Genomic DNA, 7,736 nt, shown 5'->3' with positions numbered 1-7,736 from the left:
TTCAGTTGAGAGTCTGAGAGGGACAACACATGAATTGGTTTTTCATTATGATAAGATTTTTTTCTCTTCTAGGCTCCTGTGTGTAGGTCATTCTGAAGAAGTTGCAGGAAAAGTCAGAGGAGGAACCCAACCTTTCCTGGTAGAGCGGAGTTCCCCCAGGGTACACAATGAACTATTTCTTTTCCTGAGGATATTGAACTAGCTCTAAGGACTTATCAACAGGAAACAGGTCATATGCCCTGTAATAGCAGGAAGCGTGAGAAAGGTAATGGGGAACTTTTATTTGGGGGTTGCAAGCAGATTATGAACTAAGTCCAAGAATCTAGTAGGTTGCCTCAGGGCCAGCCTTAATGTTTGGAAATTAAGTGCTCTGGAGTGGATTCTTTAGAATATCTGATTTAAAGTATATAGGACTGTTGTACAAGATTCACTGTAAGTTGAATATTATTATCCTAGTGTCTTTTAGCATATTTCAATATACTTTAATCATATAGAACAAAGCCTCTTGACATTTTTAGGATGATATTTTTGTAACTTTTCCCCCTTTTAAAGCTAACTTTTAATTCCATGAAATGGCTCAAAGATACCCAATTCATCACCAGTTGGACTATGATATAAAACTGGTCATTCCAGCCTAACTGCCTTTAGAAATCTTTGATATACCGGGTCAAAAGCGAGCAGCAGGGGAAAGTCTCCCACCCCAAGCGTCTGTTTGGAAGGCAGTTTTACTGCTGAGGAAATTCGTAGGCACTTGTGTCAGCTGCACTGTTGATGAAATTCTTGTGTGATGGAATGGTGGCGATGACATCAGCCGAAGGATGTTTGCTTTTCGCTTCATTATACTTTTCCTTAGCAGGATGATCAGGCTTCCATCCTATCTCTAAACATAGCTCTGAGACAATACTCTGAAGAATCCTAACGACAAACAGCCTTTACTACTAAAAATGGCTATTGTTTCTCATCTATTCCAGGTTATTGTATTTAGCTGCCAGCTGTGAACACCAAACGTGAGAGGCAGCTTAGACTGTGTTTTCTTCACTGTTCTTCTTTTCCAGATTCAGTAGAAAACTGGAGAAAATGTCTTTTGTGGAAACTACAACCATTTAAACTCCAGGTCAAAGATGAGTACAGAAAAACAGACACAAAGCCACACTCTTCCCATCCTTATGGGACCTTTCCCATCGTAAAGGAATGTTTGGTAAAAGGACTTTTAGTTATATGTAAATGCACCTCCATGTATCAGACTGTGCTTTTACTGAATTTCCACGAAGCTTGTGTTATAAGGAGAACAGGATGGGGATCTAATGACTCTCAGACTCTCAGCTGTTCCTTCTGAGAAATGAAGGATCACATGAAATTACACTGAATTTAGCAAATGTGTGTTGACAACCTACTATGTCGTAAGTTGGTCTAGAGATGGTAAATAGAACAAATGTGACATAGAAATAATCTGTGAGTTTTTCTTTCTGTGCTTCACAAGGTGCTTTCGTATCACCTCTCTTGGGAACACAAGGGTCTGTGGAGCAAGGAGCCCATGGACCTGGGGCAAAGATTTGTCACTGGAGAAAAGAGCCGTGGAAAGCCGTAGGGTTCTTGTCTTCAAACAAGAAAGAATTCAGGTGTGAGACAGAGAGCTAAGTAATAAGGTTTTATTAGAGATAGAGCATCCATCAGAACAGAAGGGACAGATCAAGGGTGCCCAGTCACTCAGACTGGGGGAGAACAGGGTTACATGGTTGAATGGAGAGAATACACCTGGGCAGGGCAGCTCAGCAGAGAGCTGAGAGCTGAGCTGAGAGGGGGGGCAGGGGCGGGGGGAGGGGGACTACTTGGAAGGTTGTCAGGGTCTGGGCAGGGCTTTGAAGTGCAAAATGCTGGGCTTCTGGAGCTTCCACAGTAGGTGCTGGTCTTCAGACCCTTTACACACACAGAGACTACTTTCTAACTTTCTGCCTAACAGATTGGCTACAGATTTATTGAAAGAGAATTCATTAACTTTATTATTTTTATTTATTTGCATGCATTTCATAAATACAACTCTAGGAACATAGTGATTCTTCCCATCATCCCTGCCCTCATACCCACACTGCTACCCCTCCTCCTCTTCCCTTTCCTGTTCCCAGCCTTGTTTTTTTGTTGTTGTTTTGTTTTGTTTTGTTTTCCTTTTGTCTTCTTTGTCTTCCTTTCCGTTGGTTCACTCCCCTAATGGGTACTATGGCCGATCTGAAGCCAGGAGCCAGGCATTTCCTCCTGGTCTCCCTTGCGGGTGGCAGGGCCCAAGCACTTGGGCCATCCTCCACTGCACTCCCAGGCCACAGCAAAGAGCTGGACTGGAAGAGGAACAACTGGGACAGAATCCGGCGCCCCAACCAGGACTAGAACCTGGGGTGCCAGCACCGCAGGCAGAGGATTAGTCAAGTGAGCCACAGTGCCAGCCACCCAGGCTTGTTTTTTACTAAGATCTGTTTCATTTAACTTTATACACAGAAGATTAACTCTATTCAACACTTTGTATAAGGAAGAAAAAGAAAAAAAAAAAACCCAAAACAAAAAAGAACAAAAACTGTTCCTCAAGGGCTATTTGAAGTCATGGCATCTCAAAGGTAATTTTGCTTTTTTTTATTAAAAAATCTTAATTATCTTTAAGAAGAACCCAAGAATGATACATTTTTTGTGAGCACTTATACATAACTATAATTTGTGTGACATAAGAATATCCTCCACTTAATACACTAAAATGAAGTAATTCTTTGAGAACAACTTTTACTGTTTAGTCTTATAATACAACTCTTTGAGGTCAGAGGTCCTGCATGGGAAGTTAGTGCACAATGACTCCTGTTGTTAATTTAACAATTAACACAACTATGTATGACATCAGTGATTACTCGAGACTCTTGACAAGAGCTGCTAAAGTTATGGAAGCCTTTTGGATGCACAAACTCCTTCAGTATTTTGACAAGGTCATGGGCAAAGTGTAAACTCTCTCCTCCCTTCAGAGAAAAGTACATCCTTCTTTGGTGACTGCTTCTTTCCACTGGGGTCTGTCTCAAAGAAGTCCTTCAAGTAAGACATTTTTTGCCACAATGTCTTGGCTTTCCATGCTTGAAATGTTCCCCTGGACTTTTCAGCAAGACCAGAATTCCTTAAGGGTTGATTCTGAGGTCAGAGTGCTACTTAAGGCAATTGTCATTCTGAGTCTACTATATGGACTGCTTCCCATGTTGGAGCATTCACTCCTTTTTAATTCTATCTGTTATTACCAAACACTTAGTCCTATTTATATGGTCTCTTTAAGAGTTGATCCTATCTATATGGTCACTTTACCACTTAATCCTATCTATATGATCTCTATAATACTTGTAATGCTATTTTTACCACCAACTTAAGGGAATTTTTGGTCCTATGGCAAGTTTTTAAGCTGTACCCTTAGAAGTAAGTCTGTAGGAATGTATGTAGAACTATACTGCTTTGTAGTTAAAAATGTCATACATTTCACAGTTACAACTTTACAGTCATGGTGATTCTTCCCTCCATGCCTGCCCTCCCACCCCCTTCCTCTTCCCTTTCTTTTATTTTTAACTAAGATCTACTTTCAATTACCTTTATACACATATGGTTAACTCTGTTAAGTAGAGTTCAACAATTAGTATGAAGAAAAAATATAATAATAAAAAATATAAAAAATAAAGGAAAAAAATTTAAAAATTAAAAAAACCTGTTCCTCAACAGTCAAGGCAAGGACTGTTCAATGTCATTGTTTCTCAAAGTGTCAATTTCTCTTTTTTTTTTTTTGACAGGCAGAGTTAGACAGTGAGAGAGAGAGAGAGAGAAAGAGACAGAGAGAAAGGTCTTCCTTTCCACTGGTTCACCCTCCAAATGGCCGCTATGGCTGGCACACTGAGCTGATCTGAAGCCAGGAGCCAGGTGCTTCCTCCTGGTCTCCCTTGCGGGTGCAGGGCCCAAGCACTTGGGCCATCCTCCACTGCCTTCCCGGGCCACAGCAAAGAGCTGGACTGGAAGAGGAGCAACCGGGACAGAATCCGGCACCCCGAACAGTACTAGAACCCGGTGTGCTGGCGCAACGGGCAGAGGATTAGCCTAGTGAGCTGCAGCACCGGCCTCAATTTCACTTCTACAGGTTGCCTTTTAGGTGCTCTATTAGTTATCATGGATCAAGGGAGAACACATAGTATTTGTCCTTTGGGGACTGGCTTATTTCACTAAGTATGATGTTTTCCAGTTTCACCCATTTTGTTGCATATGACTGTATTCCTTTTTTTTCCTGCTGTGTAGTATTCCATGGTGTACATATCCCATAATTTCTTTATCCAGTCTTTGGTTGATTCCAGTCTTTGGGTTGATTCCATGTCTTTGCTATTGTGAATTGAGCTGCAGTAAACATGGAGGTACAGACATGGCTCTTTCATGTGCTGATTTTATTTCCCTTGGGTAAATTCCCAGGAGTGGGGTGGCTGGGTCCTATAGTAGGTCTATATTCAGGTTTCTGAGGTTTTCTTTTTTAATCCATTCAGCCAGCTGGGTCTTAACTGGAGAGTTGAAGCCATTTACATTCAAGGTGACTAGTGATAAGTAACAACTTTGCCCTGCCGTTTTTCCTTTAATATTCCTATTTTTACTTTGGATTTAGAGTTTTTCTGCCTTCACCTTATTTCATAGTGATGACCCTGTTTGTGTGTGTAGCACATCCTTAGGCATATTATGTAAGGCTAGACAGTGGTGACAAATTCATTCAATTTCTCTTTGTTATGGAAAGTCCTTATTTCACCTTTATTTGTAAATGAGAACTTTGCAGAATATAGTATTCTGGGTCAACAGTTTTTTTCTCTTAAGACTTGGAATATATCTCACCATTCTCTCCTATCCTGCATGGTTTCTGATAAGAATTCTACTATGAGTCTAATTGGAGATTCTCTGAAGGTAATTTGGCATTTCTCTCATGTCTATTTTAGAATCTTTTCTTTATGTTTTACTCTGGAGAGTTTTACTACAGTGTGTTGTGGAGAAATCTTTTCTGGTCATGTCTATTGGGAGGTCTGTGTGCTTCCTGTACTTGGATGTCCCTTTCTTTCTCCAAATTAGGGAACTTTTCTGTTATTATTTCACTGAAAAGGCCTTCTAATCCTTCCTCTTTCCACACCTTCAGGGACTCAGAAAACCCATATATTGGGTCATTTGATAAGTCCTGTAGATCTCTAGCAGTGTTTTTTAGTTTTCTAATTTCTTCTTATTTTTGGCCTGACTGTAATATTTCCAGAGATTTGTCTTCTAGCTAGGTCTTCTCTCTTCTGCTTCACCAACTCTGTTGTTAGGACTTTCCACTGCATTTTTATTTGATCTATTGAATTCTTCATTTCTAGTATTTCATTTTGATTTCTCTTTAAGATCTCAATTTTATGGGAACATTTTTTATTCATATCTTGTATAGATTTCTTTTTTTTAAGATGTATTTATTTATTTGAAAAGCAGAGTTACAGAGAGAGTGAGCAAATGAGATCATCCATCCACTGGCTCACTCCCCAAATGACTGCCATGACCAGAGCTTGGCCAGGCTAAAGCCAGGAGCCAGGAGCTTCATCTGGGTCTCCCACGCAAATGCAGGGGCCCAAGGAATTAGACCATTTACTGCTACTTTTGGTGCATTAGCAGGGAGCTGGATCAGAAGAAGAGCAGCTGGGACTTGAACCAGCACCTGTATGGGATGCCAGCATTACATGCTGCTGCTTTACCTGCTATGCTGCTACAACAGTCCCTGTATAGTTTTCTATAGTTTATGAATTTGCTTCTGAGTAATCTGATCGTTAGTTTTTTGAATTCGTTTCTGGCATTTCCTCAATCTCTTCATCTTCACTTTCTAATATTGAAATGTAGTGTTCCTTTGGGGGGGTCATAGTGACTTCCTTACTATTTATTGAATATTTTTCTTTATTCTTGGCATTTGTAGAATTTTTTTGTGGGGATCTGGTGGATTTTCTTTTTTCTCTGTGTTTCTGTGGCTTAGTGAGACATCAGTGAATACCAAGAAGTGTGTGCTGGGTGTGGCCAGGGTGCTCTGTTCAGTATTCCAGGATGAGGTAAGTATCCATGTTAGGTAGGAAGTCAGAAATGAGCTTATGTGTGTGTGACAAGGGCCTAAGGAATTGGCATCTACAGCGGTCCAACATCCACATCTCAAAGTCATCCTGATAACCTTCCAGGTGCAGCCCAGTATCTGCACTTCAAAGTCCTGCCTGGATCCTGATGACCTTCCAGGGAGTCCCGACCCTTCTACCTGGCCTGATAAACATCCTTCCTCTAAGACGGGGTGACGCCAGCCAGGCTTCCCCTGTCTGAAAACTTCAGTGGGAAAAACTCAGAGAGGAATTTTTCATATTTACACCCAACAAGTCCTTATTTGGGAGGAGAACAAGACGGGGAGAGAAAAGGCTAGAAGGCAAGACCCATCCCCTTAAAAACCCCAGCCTAAATGTGAACTACACACTCTCTCTCAGGTTCTGTCTGGAAAGGTGCCCATCCGTTCTTACGGATGTCCCTACCCTAATAAACCTCGCTATTTCGCTTTCCACTGCTCTCTGTCTCACGCCTGAATTCTTTCTTGGGCAAAGACAAGGACCCTTTGCTTCTCCAGTAACACCCAGAGTAAAGTCCCAGTTGGGCATGGTAGCCCTCCTCTGAGTTGATGGACACCCCAGTGTTAGTCCCCAGTGTGCTCAGCTCTCATCTGCACTGCTTAATGAGCTGCACATTTCATCTGTGGAGTCTCTCCTGTGAGCCTTGTTCCCTCCGATAATAGCTGTTATAGGTAACTGAGGAGCTCGGATAGTACAGAAAGGTGTTCTGTGGTTTCCCATGATCTAGCCACACTGTATCTCATCTTATGTAGTCACTGTTTTCTCAGACTCAGATCCCAGGGCTCTCTGGGTCATGGATTGTCAGTGGGGCCACTCCACCCATTTAGCCAGTCCTATCTATAATGAAACTCCAGTGTTCCTAGAGCCACTGTATGTAGTCCTCCCAACCAGCTTCAGTGTCATTGGTTCACAGGTGCATAAAGTACCTGTCTACTGCAGCCCCACTCACTTCCTGATAGTGCTGGGTGGTAGGAGAGTCCTACAGGTGGCACTGGTGCGAAGGGGGAAGGAATTCTGAATTGTGGCCCGTGTTGATTGGGTGGGATGCAACCCGTTATTTATTGTTGGGCACGAGCAGGGGAGGTGGGTTGGCAGCTACCTGCCTGTGTCCCAAAAAAAAAAAAAAAAAAAAGGTGTGAGTCTGTGAGCCCTCCCCGCACTGGTTGCAGGTCTCTGCTGTAGCAGGGAGGTGGGGAAATGGATGTGCCGTCTTTCTTCCCACCTCTGCTGTCTTAGAGAGTTCACATGGAACATTTTTTTTTTTTCTGACAGAGTGGACAGTGAGAGAGAGAGAGACAGAGAGAGAGGTCTTCCTTTGCTGTTGGTTCACTCTCCAATGGCCGCCGCGGCCGCCGGCGCACCGCGCTGATCCGAAGCCAGGAGCCAGGTGCTTCTCCTGGTCTCCCATGCAGGTGCAGGACCCAAGCCTTGGGCCATCCTCCACTGCACTCCCGGGCCACAGCAGAGAGCTGGCCTGGAAGAGGGGCAACCGGGACAGAATCCGGCGCCCTGACCGGGACTAGAACCCGGTGTGCCGGCGCCACAAGGCGGAGGATTAGCCAATTGAGCCGCGGCGCCGGCCCACAT

Source organism: Oryctolagus cuniculus, chromosome 9 (genome assembly GCF_051225735.1).
Source record: "Oryctolagus cuniculus isolate XC-2025 breed Fujian yellow rabbit chromosome 9, ASM5122573v1, whole genome shotgun sequence".
Taxonomy (NCBI): domain Eukaryota; kingdom Metazoa; phylum Chordata; class Mammalia; order Lagomorpha; family Leporidae; genus Oryctolagus; species Oryctolagus cuniculus.
The sequence above is the reverse complement of the archived record's forward strand: the minus strand, read 5'-3'. Positions refer to the sequence as shown.